This window comes from Protopterus annectens, chromosome 8.part0 (assembly GCF_019279795.1).
Source record: "Protopterus annectens isolate FY-2018-M chromosome 8.part0, PAN1.0, whole genome shotgun sequence".
NCBI lineage: Eukaryota > Metazoa > Chordata > Ceratodontiformes > Protopteridae > Protopterus > Protopterus annectens.
The window spans coordinates 271175579-271196457 of record NC_056741.1 but is presented as its reverse complement, the minus strand read 5'-3'; positions in this window follow the sequence as shown (position 1 = coordinate 271196457).

Sequence of the window (20879 nt, the reverse complement as noted above, 5' to 3'; positions counted from 1 at the left end):
ATAGATGGGTAGCCTGTTTCAGAGTATGGGAAGTCTCTGGGACAGGAATCTATCCCTCCAGCATGTCCTGTTTATTGTGGTGACAAGGTTTAGGTCCCTAAAGTGTGTAGCTTGGTGGGATTGGGATTTCTTTAGGTGTAGCATGTCCAACAGCTCTGAGTTTGCCATAGTTTTATATGTTAGGCAGAGATCACCTTGGAGTAGGTGATATGCTACAGAGTAAAGCTGGAGTTTTTTGAGGCGGTCAGTGTAGGGCATTTGTTTGAGGCCAGTAATCCTCTTTGTGAGGTACTTCTGTGGCCTTTTCAGCTGCTGCAGATGCATTGTGAGGTATATTCCAAAAGGGGCATTGTACTCTATAATGGGTCTAATGAGTGTCGAGTAGAGGGGAACAATGACCTATTTTTTCCTGGATGAGAACCCTTTTATGATGAGGTGTGCCACATAGAAGGACTTCCTGACATCTGTGGCAATGTGACTATCAAAGGAGAGACTGCTGTCCACCTGGGTCCTAAGGTCTCTTATCACACATTCAGTGTTAAGTAGATTGCTGCCTATGTGGTAGTTCATGGGTACAGAGTTTTTACCAAAGAGGATCACACTGCACTTTTTGGCATTGAGCTTGAAGCCATGGCTCTGACACCAGGCATCTGTCTCAACGAGGCCCTTCTGTAGGATGTTCACATCATTTGGGGACCTGACTATGGCTCCTAGTTTGCAGTCATCTGTGAACTTCATTAGCCGGAGGCCTTTTGTGTTAGCCTGTACTTCAGAGAAGTAGATACCAAACAGGAGAGGTCCCAGGACGGAACCCTGTGGTACTCCACTTGTCACTGCTTTGAGGTCAGATTTGGAGTCTGCAATTTTTACAGTGTGGGTTCTGTCAGTGAGCCAGTTGGCAACCCATTTTGTAACGTAGGGATTTATACCTAGTTTAGTGAGTTTAGCTATAATTCCAGAATGGGGGATGGTGTTGAAAGCCGTGGCGAGGGCAAGATAGGCTGTGTGAACCACCTTACCCTCATCTACGGCTTTGGTGACTGCCTCAAAGAAGTTGATCAGGTTCACGAGGCATGATCTGCCTTTCACAAACCTGAACTGGGTGGGATCCAGAGATTGGAGGTTACCAATGTCTTTGTTTATGTGTTCCATGATGATACGTTCCATGGCCTTGCAGAACAGGCTCGTCAGGCTAATGGGTCGATAGTTCCCGGAATCAGTGGTGGCTCCCCCTTTGTGGAGTGGGATAACTGCTGCTGTGTGCCATTCAGTGGGCACAGAGCCTCATGCGTGGCTGTTATTGAACATGGTGCTTAATCGGGGAACTAGTTCGTTCTGAAGTTTGTGTAAACGCAGCCTGGGATGTTGTCCGGTCCCATGGATGCTGTGTTTTTGGCATTATTGAGTGCAGCTTTTACCTGCGTAGTTGTGATTACAGAGACTCTGCATTCTTCCTGTATAGTTATGGGGCCTTTAGGGGGTGGGGGGGGGGTAAAGTTAGCACTGAACCTATCTGCCAGGATGTTGGCAATATGAGTTGGTTCTGTAATTTCCGTGCCTTTGTGCTATAACTCAGAGCAGATCTGGGTGTTGCCATCGAGATTCTTGATATAGTTATAGAATGCTTTGTGGTTGTCCTTAGAATTAGTGGCAATTTTGTTTTCGTAGCTAGCTTTGGAGGATCTTATAAGGGATCTCAGCTTCTTACTGAGGCTGACCAGGGAGCTACTCCACTCATGGGATTTTACTCTTTTTTGCAACAGTTTCTTCCTTCTGTTGTACAGTTTGTTTATGGCAGGGGACCACCAGATTGGCTTCCTTTTTTTGGAGGCTAGCGTCTTGGTTCTGTTTGGGATAGCACGATCCATGCACTCGTGTAAGTGCTTATAGAGTGCATTTGTGTAGGATTCAGCAGTTGTAACTGTATTGTCCATCTGCATGGGTGTCATGAAGTTCACCACTTCTGTCTTGAGAAGCATGAAGTTGGCTTTGGAGAAATATTTTATCATGGTTTCTGTAATGGGGGTTGGGGTCGGGATGTGGATATCAAGGGTGATTAGCTTATGGTCGGATCGGACCAACGAGGAGTTAACTTCAGGTGTGGAACACCAGTCACTCATGTTCACAATGACTAGGTCTAGGATATTGTTGCCCCTAGTGGGGTGTGGATAAGTTGAACCAGGGCATTGGAGTTTATGAATTCCAGAAAGCGTTGAGCTAAGGAGTTGGTACACGAGTAGTTATCCCAGTTAATGGTGGGGTAGTTGAAGTTGCCCATTATTAGGGTGTTTGGTTGAACCCTAATATTTTCCAGTACATCAAGAAAAGAGGAGTGGGAATCCTGGGGCATGGTGGGAGAATCTGTAGCAAGCTACAATTTGGATTGCAGTTTTGCCCAGAGTTAATTGCACTTGGATAACCTCGGATGCATTATGCTGAGCAACTAGTCTGGAGGTGTGGATATCCTTAATGAATATGGACCTCTGCCTTTGGTGTTTTGGTCCAGGTTACATGGCTGAAAAGTGTGGTATGAGTTATAGCCTGGTAGTGCAGGGGAGCTCTCTGGAGCGTTAAACCAGGTCTCAGTCACTGTACAGATATCGATGTTCTCCATTTTAAGGAGTGCCTCGAGTGAGTGCATTTTGAGATTTAGACTTCTAGCATTGAGGAGCATTACACTCAGTTTTTGCTTGTCTGTTCCTGTTATGGTGGTGAATTTGTTATTTGAACCTTGCCTAAAAAAGGCACTATAGGGGCAGCAAGAGCCTTAGTCAGTATCCGGAATCCCAGGGGCAACAGGTGCATGCCATCTGTGGCAAAGCATCATGGTCTGTCGACCATGTCATCCCAAGCAGACAGATACTTGATCCCCTTAGAATGACACCAGAAGCTTAGACAATTGTTGAAATCAATCATTTTGTCCTTGTACTGAGGTATAATTCGGGGCAGTGGCAGAATGCTACTCAGGGCTATGGTCATACCTGCCTGGGCTACAAGATCAGAGATAAGGTATTTGTGACAGACCAGACCATTGATCTAATGTACCATAGGAAATACACCACACCTTCTATCCAGAGGGCAGGTCATTGATATTTTCTGTATCCCTTTAATTTCACTTAAATGCTTACCAAGAGTAACAAGTAATTCATTGGTTCCTGTTACATCTGACCATTTAAAAAAAAAAAAAACTGCGATCCTACTCTTGTTTGGGATTGTGCTGCTCTCTGTCCAAAAATGTATTTACAAAATAGTAATTCTTGCTTTGATAATTTCTACAGGAAAGTGAACTGGTAAAGCTATCTGCAAATATCCATAGATTCTGCTCCTATTTTTAAGGAATTGGAGTGGAATGGTGGTGCAGCGGTTAGTGTTGCCACTTCACAGCAAGAGGTTCTCTGGTTCGATCCTTGGCTGGGGTGCCTTCTGTGCAGAGTCTGCAAGTCCTCCCTGTGGTCACGTGGGTTTCCTCTGGGTGCTCTGGTTTCCTCCCACATCCCAAAGACATGCTGTAGGTGGATTGGACACTCTAAATTGGCCCTAGGTGTGAGTGCATGTGTGTGTGCCTTCTGTGGAAGGTTGGGCACCAGGCTGGCAACTCGACACAGTAAAACTCCACTGCCAATCATGAGCGGACAGATGATACGCTGTGGTGACCCCTAACTGGGAAAAGCTGAAAGAAGAAGAAAAAGGAGTGGAACAACTGCAGCTCTAATATTTATGAAAAAAAGTTCAAAGTAATTTTGTGCTACATCATCTGAAAACAGCAAAAGTATTAAGTTAATGCAAACATTTATTGTATTTTTAATGTGATGCCATAAAAGCTTTAAATATTTTTATATATTTGCTAAACTTTACATTTCTTTCCATGAAAATGACTGTTAGGTATACTTTTCTTTCACACTGAATGTTATGGAAATAATGCAGTTTGTCTATAACATATGACAGTTCTGACCTTGATTTTACCTTACCTAGAAACGTCAGTATAGCTAAAATGGCTTAGATGTTTTTTACAACATTTTCAAAAGAAAATATTTGGATATTAAGTTTTATATTTATTCTGCACAAAATAATACCTTGGAAGATGTGAAACTAAGATTATCTTACATCTGTGGATGTTAGTATACACACACTTCTTAAAACAACATTTTGCCATAAGACTTTAAAATTATAATTTGTTTTAGAAACAAATATTATCTTTAGTTCTTATGGCAACACAATGAAGATAAGAATGAAATGAAAACAGGATTCTGTTATTTATAACATTTGTCCTTTGTCATATAGAGTACATGCCACTTGCATGATAATTATGTAAATCATTTAGTGGTATCAGATAATACAGGACTGTATATCTGAAGATTTCTGTAATTTTATACTCAAACACTCAAAAACAAAAGCAACCAAGAATCAGCCAAAGAACCCAGCTTCCTTAATATTAAAGATGTTAATAATACAGCCATAGAAATCATCACATCCTTCATTTACTTTAGCATTTGGCTAGATCAGTCTCTTAAGTTTCAACTACACATTTGAACCATAAGCAAAAAGAACAACACACTATAGTTCTGGGTTTGCAAGCTATCACTAAAGCTGCTATAGGCAAAGAGATACTCTTATCGCAACTCGAATATGGACTACCCGTTATAGATGCAGCCTCCAAGAAAAATGACACCACCTTACAAAGCATCTCCAATAAAATTTATTGGTTCATTGCTAACTTCCCAATAATGATGACCTCTAACTAACTCTCTCCAAAACTAAAGGGCTCTTAGTACATTTGAGGCCCAAACTCCAACTAGGATCACTAATTCACAAAGCCCTTTCTCCTGAGACATCATCCCCTCTCACTTATAAACTTTTTACCAAACCCCCCACATATAATCTCATGGGTATCTCTCAACCTCAGCCCACCCTACTAACTCCCAAAAAAAGTAAAAGTTTTCATACTGACTGTGCATTCTCCATCCTAGCACCTAAACTAGGGGACTCCATTCTTCTCTTAATATGGGACATCCAAAAGTACTCAGACTTCAGACAGCAGCTCAAGATAAAACTTGCCTGAATAGTAGTAGTGTCATGGAAATGTTTTTTCTATGGTAAAGTGCAGGGTTAGGGTTAGGGGCAGGGTTAGAGTAATACTTGCATATCCTTAATCCTGCCCCTAAACTTAACACTACACCTTGATTTAGAAAAACCCTTTAGAAAATACTACAACTATACAAGACAGGTTTGGACACATACCACACCAAACAATCCACACGCATGCATCACTAAATCTAGACACTAACTAATGCCCGTATTACAACTTTAACCTGCATACGCTCACACAAACACTATCACCACCAATGCCAAAACTATTTGTGTGTGTGTGTAAGTAAACACTTGCTGAACATGCCATATTCTCCACTGCAGTGCGATCCTGGAGTTGATATATATATATAGGGCAGGGGGGTGTGGGTGGGTTTTACTTACTTCAAAGTGTGTTTTGTTTAAATTTGGGCAAGTGTTTACTTACCCTGGGAAAAAATTTCCATTCGGGTATTTAAGCTTTCGCTATATTCATTTCACTAAAATGGATTTTGGTTATATGAGATTTGCCCTTTCAAAGTAGATCCGTATTGTGGTTGTACTGAACTCATTGCTTGTTGATTTGTTGACTGCAGGAGAATTCAAAATTATGATGCCAACTTTTTCTTTGCTTTTTGGCATGTAATTGTGATCACAATAAGTCAGGGTTGGGGGTCTGGGAGGATTGCCTTCCTATCTATCCTTACTCGTGTGTGCTAACCCTGACCCTAATCCTGCCACTGTCGCTAACTCTCAACTCTACACATTACCTTATAAAAAACCCTTTCACTATTCAGTTAAAGTGTGTATAAAATTAAGTCTGAAGTTGCTGTTAGTATTTTTTTTCTTGACTGAATTTGTTTTCCCTTTGAAATCAATGATGTTTTGGTCTTTTTTTTTTTTCATTTTAAGTTAGTTGCAACATGAATGAATCTGTGTAAAGTGCATTGATTATCCAGCTCATGGAAGTTTTGTAATATACTCACATTTATTTATATTTAGGGAAATATAGATATAGATATAGATATAGATATAGATATGTGTGTGTGTGTGTGTGTGTGTGTGTGTGTGTGTGTGTGTGTGTGTGTGTGTGTAATATAAGATTTTATTTGTGAAGTAAAGCTAACTCATAAAACTTCAAAAAAAAAGCCAACACTACATATGAGAGGAAAAAAGACTTTAATAAAGTCCAACCACAGTTCACAGACTGGTTTCGGCCAAAAGGCCTTTATCAATGTGTAACAACAACTGCAGTTTGGTATCCATATTTATAAGCAAGTGCAACAACATGATCAAAAACCAGCCTATAAGCATTCAAATCACAAATGATCATTTAAACCAGGTGGAAATAATTCACCCAGTCTCACAATCCAAGCTTTTCTTTTTTATTTAATATATTATGCCATCCAGCCTTGCAGTTTCAATTACCATAAATGTTATCAACTATAATAAATTGAAATTTGGCAGTGGTATGATCAATGGTATGCCTATATAAAGCATTAGTAGAATGCTTATTTCTCACATTACTGAGGTGTTCAGATATGCGTAGCCTCACAGGTCTAGATGTTTGATCTATATAAAATGCCGAACATGTGCAAACAGCTAGATAGACCACCCAGTCACTACTACAAATAGCAAGTATATTGATATGAAAAATATGAGGTGTGTTCTTACTGGTAAATTCCTTAGTTTGACAAATGTGTTTGCAGAATGAACAATGATCACAGGGAAAGCAACCAGCCAATTTAGTGCCATCCAATGTACCCTGAGTAATACTAAATGATTGTAAGTTTGTTTAGAATGACTAAACTGACTACTCAAAGTTTTGCCTCTGCGAAGAGAAAATAAACATCTATTGCTCAACAAATCACTTAGCCGATCATCAGCTAATAAAATATCCCAGTACTGTTGCACCATATCCAAAGAATAATGAGTGTTCCTACCGTAACTAGTTGTTACTCTGATATTATGATCTAAATTTCTATTATGACTATGGCATGTTAGAAAATCACTTCTAGACAATTTTTTGACTTCCTTACTGGTTCAAAGCAAATGTGCTGAAGAATAGATGTGTTCAATGAAACGAGTTGTTAAATCTTTATCATAGTGCACAAAATCTTCATTAGAAGAGCAAATATGACAAATCCTCATATATTAAGATTTAGAGATATTTCTGATGATATGTTTTCGATGACAGATGGAGACATGTAGTAGTGTATTGGAATGAAAAGGTTTTCGGTAACCAGAAGTAGCCAATGTTCCATCTGACAGTCTATGTAAAGTTACATCAAGAAAGGAAATAGTCCATCCGTACAGAAGTGTTGTTTGTAAAGCTAACTCACAGCAGATATGTTAGAGATGCATTTGCATTCTTCTCCACAGAAAGCATTTCATTTTGTACCCTAAATAGGACTCAGATACTCATTCCTTCCAGTAACCAAACATATTTCAACCTGGCAGACTGTCACTCTGACATGCATGCACAAGTAGATGGTGTCCTTATAAGGGAAACAATATCCCAGTTGCTCTTTGACAGTACTTGGTAAAATATTTTATGGAATTCTCTAAAACATTTTATGGAGTTTTCTCTTAGATGATTGAACATACACTGCATCTAATACTGTCATGCACCCTTCAGGACTTAAAGCTTAGAGCTCCATCTGGCTGGACCATTTGACCATAGTCACTGCAATAATGGTTGATGATGGGATATTTATAGCAGCAGGAAAGGTCAATATATCTGCTTTACTTTTGCCAATGTTCATTGCAAAGAGGGATAATACCCTGTCTATGGTCCATGTGACCCAAGATTTATTCATGGCTCAGGATGCTGATAGTATTGGCAAAGATGGATTTATAAGTTCATCTTGGAAGGACAGTAGGGGAGCGCAGGACATGCACAGGCACAATTCCTCATTGGAGGGGCAGCATTACAATGGGCATCCTTGGGCAGAAGTTGGCCCACCAAGCTACTACCTTGTGGCATTCCTTATTAGAGAGTAGTCACAAGAGGAGGGTATTATAATACAGGCAGTCCATACTGTAGCCAGAATTAGGCATGCTCATAGGCTGCAATGAGAGAATGGGGGATTTGCACAGATGCTGTCATTCCCAACATGCCAGTGAGAGCACATGTCCCCAATGAGTAAGTGAATGATAGGCACTCTGAATGGTTCTTAAATCTGGATACTTCCTTTCAGTGTGGAATGAAAGGACTCGATGGGTGAGGGGCTAGATATATTAGAAGGAATATCCAAGTCATTGTTTGGCAGCTGTTATAAAGGCTTTAGGTAAGTTTAGGCATTCACGTACCACTTGAATGCAACTCAGTGATGAAATTAACTAGGCCATTTTGCTCCTGTCAGTACATGAAATGTTGCACTTTGAGTGACTCTGCACTAATGTAAAACCTCCCACAAGACAGTCTAGGGTACACAGTCAGATTTTATTGATTTTTATTGATTTTATTTAAACTTTTTGACAAGAATAGCCCACTAGGATGCTGGGGAACTCCCCTTACTCTTTTCAATACATGCTGTGGGATCTCTTACATCCACCTGAGCTTCCACCAACTTAGGCAGTTGTGGCCATGGTTTAATGTGTCATCTGAAGGACGGGATGCTTAAGAGTGCAGTACTCCTTTATGCTGCACTACAGGGTCAGTACTGGAAAAAAAATTCTCTAAGTCTAACAAATATATGTAGACAGTGTTGGCAAACTCCCTTTACTCTCACTTTATATACACAAATGCAGATTGTTGGTCCACTCTTCCACGGGCAGGATAGAATCCACATTTTGTGTTCTGAATTAAAGGCTCAACTTATATTTGAACTTTCTTTCACACCCTTTTGCTATGCAGTTTTCCAGAGCAGCTGAAGACAATAATCTATCTCTAGTTTATTGTTTATTATTTGTTTGCATTTGTTGTTGTGGAACATTCAGCAGAGGCCTGGGTAGAAAAGCACCACAGATCACAGACAAGTACAGACAGAATACAAGATAAAAAAAGCAATCACAGTAGTAAAATAATTGATAAAGATAGTAAAAATAGACAAATTATAGACACATTTAGAGAAAATAATGAAATTCAAACATACACATAAAACAGGATTAGCAGTTGATAAACCTAGTGAAAATATGGATTGTGTAGTTTAGAAAACAACTTTCATCTGTCATATTTGAAATCTTGGGACCCCCTTGAGCAAGTGCCAAAACCTAGAGACCAAAAGGCCAAAAAATGGACTTATATATACTTCTGGATTGTAGCACCTATTAGTTAAATCTGGAGATGCTCCTGCTAGAAATACATGAAATGCCTTTTTATTTATCCATACTAGGTTCTCTCAGTATTGGCATTCACCTGCAGGTCTTATGATTACCTCCATGGCAAATGATAACCTGATCTTTTGCCATACTCCTTGCCACCACTTCAGTACTTCTGTATCAGTAAATTTGGTCCTAGGACCACTTCTGTATAGCATTCAGTCCCTGTAAGTGAGAAATGAGGACTATATTTGTATTTTTGACATTGTCAGATTAATTCAAGATGGTTATTTACCAGCTGTGTGTCCTGTCTTCCTACTTGCTTGTGATTTTTATAGAGAGTATATCAAGATGCAGGCAAGGTCTAGAGGGAATGCAGTCTGATTACACAAAGGCAACATTTTGTTGCCAGCAGTGGATGATACCCTATACCATGCAGTTAGTGTGATCTGTGGCATACATTGGAATAATTCACTGCTCATTGTGATCCAGAGAGGTTGAAGCTCAGTACCTCCCAATCAAAGTTCATGTTGCTCTTTCAGAAGTGCTTTCCTGCATGTAGAGGGACCAGGTTAATTCATCTGAAAAAGCTCAAGAATGTTGTGGTTTTGTTCACAAGTGAAGGTAACTGACCAGCAGATGGTAGGTCATGAGTTGGAGTGTGTTGGTATAATAAAAGCTTAAATGATTGGATGAGGCTGTTAATTTATTCATCAGTTTGTATTTCCATGGTAAAATGTGATCATGGGCTTTGGGTAGTGACTGACAAGATGAGCTTACTGATACAAGTGATAGAAATTGGCTTCCTTTACAGTACAGTGAGGAGCTTGGTAGTCTGCAAGAATCTCATCTTTTCCTTGTTGAGAAGAAAATGTTGGAAGTGGATCAGATACTTTGTGAGGATGCTCTTGGACACTTCCCAATGGAAATGTAGCAGGAATAATCATCTGAGAGGAGGTCCTAAGAAAGATCCAGGACACATTACAGGAATGAAATTTCTCAGCTCACCTGAGACAGAAGAGTCGACAGTATTACCTAGAGATTATTGCTGGGGATAGTTAAGTCTGGTCTGACTTGCTAAAGTTGCTGACACCTTGACAATAACCACTGCAAATGGTTTAAAACAGGGCTTCTTAAACTATACTTTGCGACCCCTTATGAGGTTATAAAACAATTCGGAGATTGCCTTTGCCAAACAGCATATCACCTGGAAAAAACAAATCCGTTTGTTGTCTTCGCATAGATGCAGAAGAAGAAAACAGATCAGAAACACCTGTTGCATCTGTGTGACTGATTGTTTATGTCTTCATTTTTCGCATAGGTGGAATTTGAATTCCAGAAGAAGTATTGGACTGTGGAGCACAACGGAAAAGTGACAGGTAAGTAGGGGGGTGTGTGTGTGTGTGTGGGGGGGTAATAGAACAGCGTAGCTTGCAATCAGACTTCTACAACCACAACATTCCATCTCACAATATCAGAAATATCTTTTATGCTGGAAATATATGATGGCCACAGGAAGCAGCTAAGGAAGTCAAACTCTGTATAAGAACTTTAATAATTAATACAGGTGGTACATTTCAAGGAAAAATGACGTAACATGGTTCCTTGTTGATTCTATATGCACTCTCCCAAAAGGAAGAAAAGGAACAAAAGTGACGTTAGTGCTGGCAGACATTCTAAGATGCTAATTCCTGAATGTAGATTTTTTTAACTAGCAATATTTACATTTTCTACTAACTATAAACAGAAAAACCTAATACCTGCAGAGACATATTTTGTTTTTCTACTATTTAATATTTCAGACGCTATGTGAGAAATCTGAATCAGAATGGCAAAGTATAAAATATGTATGTTCAGCCACAACCTGTAGATCGAAAAAGCTTAGAATAGTTATTAGAAACCACTGTGATCATCAGTAGTGCTGCAGCATGTTTATGTATTAAAGACCCTGAGGTAAATCCCTGTAGTTTTATAGTTGGCTACTATGGACAGGAGGCTCCTGGATTTAACAATTTCTTGACATAATACATAGATGGCCAATATTGTCCTTGCAGTTGTCTGCCTGCATATCAAAAAGTAGCATTTCTTACGTGTGAAAAAAGAATCTGTGTTCATACTAAACTTGTTCCAGTGGGTGTAGAAATCCTGAAATTCTTGTTTTTTCTTTTTTTTTTTTTCTGCTTTAAATCTGTAACATCTTACAGAAAATTTAAATCTGGCTGACATTATCTGAAAAAGAGACTTGTAACAATGATTGACGGTTTTCAATTGGGTTGTCCTGTATGGAGCCTATTCTTGAGGCCAGGCATTTCTGTACAACCATGGCTTTGAAAATCAGTCCACCAAGTGTTTTGCCAGTATAGTTAAAGTTCCTGTGAGGTACAACAGTATTCCAAGGAAAATATGGAAAGTGATGGTGAAAAAGTCACTCCTTTTATTCCTGTATCTACATGGATCTCTGTTTATAAGTGCTCCATCTTGGTAGCAAGTTTGATATACTTCACATTTTCTTTGATATATATATATATATATATATATATATATATATATATATATATATAGCTAGTGATGGGCTGAATGTTTTAGGGTGGGTATATATATATATATATATATATATATATATATATATATATATATATATATATATATATATATATATACAGGGATAAAGTGCTGACTTTGTCATCGGGATATGATTTAATTATTATTTAATTATAATTTAATACAGTTAGGAAGGTGAATCAAAGAACTTTTGCATGGTCCTAAAAATGCATGCAAGGGGTCTATGATTTGAAAATAGCCCAAAGGTAAACTTAATCCACCACTGGCCAGATGCATTTTCTTTGAATGTGGGTTTCAATGCTGTTTCAGTGAATGTGAGTTTCAAAGGCAGAGAAGGGTTAATGCTAGTAAGTGGTAAAGTTATGTATATATTAAGAAGCTCTGGTTTAGAATATGACAGATTGTTGGACAGATGGATCTTTTGAATTACAGAAAATATGTTTTGGAAAATGTTAATGGATTTTATTTCTGATGTAAAGTATACTCAAACTAAATATTTTCTGGAAGTATTACATTTACCTCCCTGACCATTAGGGAAATTAGATATACTGGAACAACACAGCAGATTGTTACAGTGAAATGTCTATGGATGCCTACATTTATTAACTACATATAGAAGGCAAGATTACAATTACACTATCACCCTTTTTTTTTCTCTAAATCTTTTTTGTCCATTTTGCCTGCCAACAATCAGTCTGCATGATTCAACTATTCTGTAGGTTCATGGGTATGTACTAGGTTAACTGCTATTGCTGGCCATTATAAGCCAAGCCAATTTCCTTATTTGGTTAGAGACTGGCCTTACCCATCACATGGTTGATAATTGCATATTGCCCCAATGAGAATAACTGGGACCATACTATAGATAATTTGTGGGGATCCATGCATGTCATAAAGCATTTAAGAGATGCCTCTGTCCATTAGTAGTAAAGGGGACAGTCCTAGGCTAAATTGTCTGTTTTCAATCCATAGAGCAAATCCATTGATCCAAGTTGTACTTGAATATAGACAGGGATGAGCCTTTTCTACATAGCTGGGGAGTCTGTTTCAGAGGAGCAGCAGTATCTTCTGCAAGATATGCCTGTCCCTCCAAACTGTTCTGTTGATGTTGCAAAAGAGGTTTAGATCTCTAGACTGATTATTTTTGATGCCATTTGACTTGCTCGTGTGCAGTTAATCCAACAATAATGGGTAGGAAACTGCCTTGCATGCAAGACACAGGTCATATCTTAGCAGTTTATAGGACAGTGAGAATAGTGACAGGACTTTGAGTCAGTCCATGTAAGACATGTTGTTTAGATCTTATTTATTATTTTATTTTATTTTACATTTGTTTACCGGGCTAGTCTAACTGGATACATGTCCATTTTCAGTAGAGGCCCGGGGAGATAAGCTCCTAGGTAAGACAATGAATTTAACACAATTCTATCTACGGATATAGAAGACAAATAAATTCTATTTACAGTGCTAGTTACAGGTTATCATAGTAAAAAATTAACAGTGTAGAATACAGGCATAACAAAGGATGCAGTTAAATCCCAAAATTTACAGTGTAAAATACAGTCATAGCAAAAGAAAGTAATATAGATTAGGTGTTCTAGAGATAGTTAGTAGAACTAGTTTTATAAGGAAGAAGTTTCTTTAGATAAGTAGATGGGATGGGAAGATCAGAATATTTAGTGACTCTTGAGCTAGTCAGGTTTAGAGCATGGGCATAACCAGTGAGTTTTGAGATGCACTTTCAGATTGTTTTTGAAACAGGAAAGTGAAGGAAGTGTGGAGAGTTTGTTTGGTAGGAGATTCCAGGCTTTTCCAACTATATTAGAAAAAAGTGAGCCAATAGCCTTGTTGTTTGTTTTAGTAGTATGTGCTAGAAGTTTCTGAGAAGACCTTAAGGAATCTAGGTTTTTATAGGGAGTGATTAGTGTGGAAAGAATAGGTGTTTTGGAAGGTGTGTAAAGGGTTTTGTGAGCTATAGTTAGTAGATTTTGTAGTTCAAGCCATCCTAGCTGTTTTAAATTAAGGCAGTGATGGGTTCTAAATGGGTTACCTGTTGAAAATCTGGCGATGTTATTGTAGGACATTTCCAGTTTGCTGAGATTATTTTTAGATAGCTTAGTAAAAATAGGTGAGGCATATAGAAGAGGAGAAATTAGATAAGTATGTGCTATTGTGGTTTGAGCTGAAGGTAGGAGAAATGATTTTATCCTATATAGAGAGCCTAGCTTTTTGTTGACAGTTTTTATAGTATTGTTTATATGTATATCAAAGTTTAGATTATTGTCAATGGTGACTCCTAATAGTTTGGTGGTAAGTTCAGGGGATATAATAGTTTTATTGTATCATTATCTTGTATCCTTTTAGTAAATTAGCTTTTAGTAAATTATGTCACTGGGTATTGCATGTGTCTGGACAGATACATGCCAAAGGGGGCATTATATATAATGATTTGCCTAATAAGGGCTGAGTAAGGGGGGACAATGACATCCCTAAATTATTTCACAATCCCCTTGTTTATAAGCTGTGCAATGTATAACACTTTCTTAGAACAACAGATACACATTGGTCAAAAACTGGGTTACTGTCCACATAAGTTTCCAAATCCCAAACAAATTGGTCAGCTCTTATGGATGTATTGTTAATGTGGTAGTTCCCTTGGGTATATGATTTCTCAAAGGATACAGTAATGCATTTTTTGGCAATTAGTTTTAGTCCATGATTGTGGCACCAGTTATTTTTATTTGAGGCAAACCTTCCTGCAGGATGGCTAAGTCATTTGGCAAGTCAATGACTACTCCTAGCTTGCAGTCATATGCAAACTTAGTCAGCCAGACCCCTTAGGTATTGGCTTTTACTTCAGAAAAGTTTATATGAGACAGAAGAGGTTCCAGCACAGAACCCTGTGAGACTCCACTGATGACTGGTCTCTGTGGGAGTAACTTTCCCTATTTTGATTATGTGCATCCTATGTGTGAGCCATCGACAATCCAGTGGGAGACATAGGGATTTATTCCCAGTTTATTTAGTTTTTCTAAGAGTAGGGAATTGTGTTGGCTAATTTGGGATATGTGGAATGTATCATTTTGCCTTCATCCATTGTTTTGGTGACCTTTTGAAAAAACCCACAACATTAAGTAAGCATGACTTGCCCTAGACAAATCTAAACTGAAACGGGTCCAGTATTGGGACGTTCCCTATGTAATGATCGATTCATTTCTTGATGTATATTTTCATGGCTTTGCATACGAGGTTAGTCAGACTTTTGGGTCTGCAATTGCCTGGGTCTGTGGAATGCAGGTGTATGAGTTTGGCTGTTCTCCACTTACTTGGTACAAAACCTGTATGAGGCAGAGTTTGAACAGTGTTGTCATCCATGTGGCTAAATAATGTTTCATGCTATTTAAGATGCATCCAGGAATATTGTCAAGACCCACTGATGCTGTAGTTTTAGCTTTTGATAGCACTTTTAGGACTTAGTCTTATGTGATAGCTGGAGGTGATATGGTTTCAGGTATATCTTTAAGGTAAAGTTAGAGCTAAATTTATCAGCTAGTAAGTTGTCAGTATCTTCAACCTCGCCATAGGTAACATCATTCACAATTAGCTCAGTGCATTGCTGTGTTGTGCTTTTGAGATTACAAATATAACTAAAAATGCCTTGTGATTGTCGTTGTCTTGTGTATCTATTTTAGCCTCAAACTTGGCTTTGGTAGGTTTTATTTTCTAGTTGTTTGTTTATTTCAGTGACGAGGTCTCTAACATTCTGGAAATTTCTCTTCTTACTTTTTGTCAAAATTCTTTTCCTTTTATTATAAAGCTTGTTGATATTATGGTTCCACCATGTAGGTTTGTTTAAGGGGTTTGCTCTGCTCCTGCTTCTATGGGGTACAGCTGCATCTATGCAGCTTTATACATGCTAGTATAGTGTGGTGGTGCACATTTCTGTGTATTCGTGGAGTTAATTGGGTTTAGTGGGGATATGAAGTTTGGTAGTGTATCCTTTAGGAATAGTTAGTTTACCTTAAAGATATTTCTAAAGGTTCCTTGTGAAGAAGGGATCTCTGGTTTCAGGTTTATTTTATAGGAGACTGTCTTATGGTCAGCCCTAACAAGTGATGAAGATACACAAGAGATGGTGCAAGATGCTCTCATATTAGTAAGGACAAGATCCAAGATGGTATTGCTGCTGGTCAGTACTTTTACTAATTGTTGTAGGGAATTTGTATTGACAAGGTCCAGGAATTTCTAAGCTTGTGCATTAATGTTGTCTTTAATGGTCTTTTCTTTAGGTAACAGCCAGTGGTGGTAGGCCATCATCCAAGCAGTTATCATGGTTTTCTGTATAACCTTAAACCCCATTCTCTCATTGCAGCCTATAGGCTTGGCCCACAAAACCTGTCTTCCAAATATGCGTAACTATGCATGCCTAATTCTGGCTACAGTATGTACTGCTTGGCATGCATGGCTCTTTTGTGACCCAACTGCCACTGGCATGATAAACTACCTCCACTGCCTCTCTCCTACGAGAAAAAGTCAGCTGGCATCAGCTGTTCAGTTTGGCTGGCTTTTCTAGTACTAGGAATGTTAGCCTATTGCAGTTGTCTGGGTTGCAATCAGGGCTTCATCCCGATGTTATGAAGATAGCACACTTTGACAGTTCTGTGTAAATGTATTCTGGAAGTATACTTGTCTCCTCATATATATATATATATATATATATATATATATATATATATATATATATATATATATATATATATATATATACTGTAACTAAGGCTATATATATATATATATATATATATATATATATATATATATACACACACTGTAACTAAGGCCTCCACGCTACCATTTAGGAATTAAATATAGTTCAGCACTGAAACTGATTTGCCATTGTCCTGTTGCTGGTCAAGACATTTATGTTGATCATCATCTCTCCAGTGATGGAAATGTCACTTTTTATGGAACAATACTTAAAGCTTTTACTTTTGACGTAAAGACAACTTAGTGCATATATTTCCTTGGTATATGCTGCATTCCCTCTCTAAAAAGATCCTGCATACATAAAATGAATTTTATATGACATGACACATTCTAGTTCTCAGGTAGACCTATTTGTGGTCCTTTTGAATACTTCAGTAGATCTACAAAATGTTTTTGCAAATTTCCAGTAAATTTTTCTGGATAACAGATAGTTTGTACTTTTACTTTTCAAATTCTTTAAAGCATCCCATTTAAGGATAGAGAATTTCTGTTCTTGCATATGATGATATAACAGCAAAATATATATTGTGATTTTAATATATAGTCTCTCTTTACCTTTACAATAAAAATGAATATGCACACTTTTCATGAAATTAACATAAGGGATATTTGCAGGTTGTCGGATTTTAATGGATGAATGTGTACTTAACATGTTGTAGATAATAAAATAATATTTCTGAAAGAGATAACATGAGTTATATTTTTATTTCTTTCATGAAAAAACACAAGACAGCAGTATCTGAGCTTGTCTCACACAGATTTTTTTTTTCCTGAGAGCACTATATGGGTTTTGAGTCCAAAGTGCTCAAAAAAACATTATCTTGAAACCGGTGACTTGAGTGACTTGTAGTCCAGGTAGGCTGCTGCTCTTACTTGAATATGAGTTCATGCACGCAGCTATATGATGGGAGCAGGAGGGGATTTTAGGTTTTGGGAGTGGTAAGGATTGTTGGGTATAGGGAGCAATCTGTGAATTTAGGTTTAGGGAAGGAGGATGGAGTTTTAAGTTTAGGGAGCAGTCAGAGGTTATAGGGTTAAAGAGGGGAAGTAAAAGTTTGGGTAAGAGAGTGAGAACTCATATTGGGAACTGGACTCGAGTTTTAGGGTTAGACTTTAGGTTATGGTAGGGCTATACAGTTGTAGAAGGCTGGACATGGAGAGTGCTACTTGCAAGCAGAAAATTGGACTAGTGGGCGTTTGAGCATTTGCTTTTTGGAGCAAGTGACAGCAATCAGGTTGGTCATGAGCTGCTACCACATGAGACATGTAGTAGACCCTTTTTACCAGCAATAAACTTCTTCTGTTACAGTGGCTATAGAAAGTTTACACACCCCTATTAAAATGCCAGGTTTTTATGATATAAAATAATGAGACCACAAGAAATCATTTCAAAACTTTTCCCACCTTTAATGTGACCTATAACCTGTGCAATTCAATTGAAAAAAACAAACAAATCTGTTAGGGGAAAAATATAAAAACATACAATATGCTGGTTGTATAAGTGTGCACACCCTTAAACTAATACTTTGTTGAAGTACCTTTTGATTTAATTACAGCATTTAGACTTCTTGGGTATACACCTACCATCAATTAAAGAGAATCTGATAAACCCCAAATAAAGTTCAGCTGTCCTAGTAGAATTTTCTTGACATTTACTCAATTGCCTGCTACAGCAAAAGCCATGGTTCACAGAGAGCTTACAAAACATCAAAGGGATCTCATTTTTGAAAGGTATCAGTCAGGAGAAAGGTACAACAAATTTCCGCAGCATTGGATATACCATGGAACACAGTGAAGACAGTCATCAAAAAGTGGAGAAAATAAGGGACAACAGTGAGATTGCAAAGAACTGGACATCCTTCCAAAATTGATGAAAAGACAAGATGAAAACTGGTCAGGGAGGCTGCCAAGAGACCTACAGAAACACTGAAGGAGCTGCAGGAATTTCTGGCGATTACTAGTTGTATACTACATGTGACAACAATCTCCCATATTTTCCATATGTCTGGACTATGGGGTAGGATTGCAAGACGGAAGCCTTTTCTTACAGAGAAAAACATCCAGGCCTGACTAAAATTTGCAAAACAATACATCACATCTCCCAAAAGCATGTGGGAAAATGTGTTATGGTTTGATGAGACCAAGGCTGAACTTTTTGGCCACAATTCTAAAAGGTATGTTTGGCACAAAAACACTTTGCATCACGAAAAGAACACCATCCCCACGGTGAAGCATGGTGCTGGCAGTATCATGATTTGGGGTTGCTTTTCTTCAGCTGGAACTGGGGCTTTAGTCAAGGTGGAGGGAATTATGAACAGTTCCAAATACCAGTCACTTTTGGCCCCAAATCTTTGGGCATCTGCTAGAAAGCTGAAGATGAAGAGGAATTTCACCTTTCAGCAGAACAGCGACCCCAAGCATACATCCAAATCAACAAAAGAATGGCTTCACCAGAAGAAAATTTAAGTTTTGGAATGACCCAACCAGAGCCCAGACCTAAATCCAATAGAAAATCTATGGGCTGACCTGAAGAAGGCTGTGCACAAGAGATGCCCTCTCAATCTGACAGATTTGGAGCACTTTTGCAAGGAAGAGTGGGCAAATATTGCCAAGTCAAGATGTGCCATGCTGATAGACTCCTATCCAAGAAGACTGAATGTTGTAATTAAATCAAAATGTGCTTCAACAAAGTATTAGTTTAAGGGTGTGCACACTCAACAAAGTATTAGTTTAAGGGTCTGTACACTTATACAACCAGAGTATGGTATGTTTTTTATTTTTTATATTTTTTTCCCCTAACAGATTTGTTTGTTTTTCAACTGAGTTGTACAGGTTATAGGTCACATTTAAGGTAGGAAAAGTTTTGAAATTATTTATTGTGGTCTCATTTTTTATATCACAAAAGCCTGGCATTTTAACAGGGGTGTGTAAGCTTTTTATATCCACTGTATATCGAACCTACATTCACATAGGTTCATAGGTTCATAGGTTCATACTAGGCTATCTGCCCTAGGGCATTTACAAGCCTAGCCAGAGTGTGTTTGGCTTTCACCACCCATTTTAAAATGAATTTTGCTATGCCCTTTTTCGAGGTTAGTATACTGTGCATCTGCCTAACAGTGACACAGAAGTGATACCTGGAGTAAATCTACAATCTTCCATCCACTCATCAAGATTCCTCTTGAAGAGAGTCAATGAGGGACTCTGCCTAACCTGGACTAGGATTTTATTCCAGAGTGAAGGGAGCCTCTGGGTTATGAATCTGTCCCTCCAGCATGTCCTATTTATTTCAGTGCTGAGGTTCAAGTCTCGAGCGTGGCTCAAGGGATTTGGATTTTCTGAGGTGCAGCATGTCCATTAATTCCGGGTTGGACATGGCTTTATACATCAAGCACAGATCGCCTCTGAGCAGGTGGTATGCCACTGAGTAGAGCTGGAGTTTCTTTAACCGGGCAGCATATGGCATCTGTTTGAGCCCTTTGATCCTCTTGTTGAGGTACTTTTGGAGTCTTTCCAGTTGCTGCACATGTCTGGTAAGGTACATCCCAAACGGGGCATTGTACTCAATTATGGGCCTGATGAGGGATGAATAAAGAGGCACAATGACGTCCCCTGATCTAAATGTGAATCCCTTCATGATTAGGTGGGCTATATAAAATGATTTTCTAACCACTTTGGCCACGTGGTTGTCGAATGAGAGATTGCTATCAACTTGGGTTCCCAGGTCCCTAATTACTTCTTCCATACTTAATGGATTACCATCTATGTGGTAATTTGTGGGCACTTTGTTTTTGCCGAAGGGGATGACTATACACTTTTTGGCGTTTAGCTTGAGGCCATGGCTCTGGCACCAGTTGTCTGTTTCTATGAGGCCCTTTTGTAGGATGCTTGTGTCGGCTGGAGAGTCGATTATGGCGCCCAGTTTGCAGTCATCTGTGAACTTGGTCAGCCACAGTCCTTCCGTGTTGGCCTGTACCTCCGAGAAATATATACCGAACAAGAGAGTTCCCAGGACTGAGCCTTGTGGGACGCCACTTGTAACTGGTTTGGAGTCTGACATGGCTCCAGCAATTCTAACCATGTGGGTTCTGTCCTTGAGCCAGTTTGCAACCCATCTAATGACATAGGGGTTTATGTTTAAGCTGGTGAGCTTATCTATAATGCCCGAGTGGGGTATTGTATCAAAGGCTTTTGCGAGGTCCAGGTAGGCTGTGTGGACCACC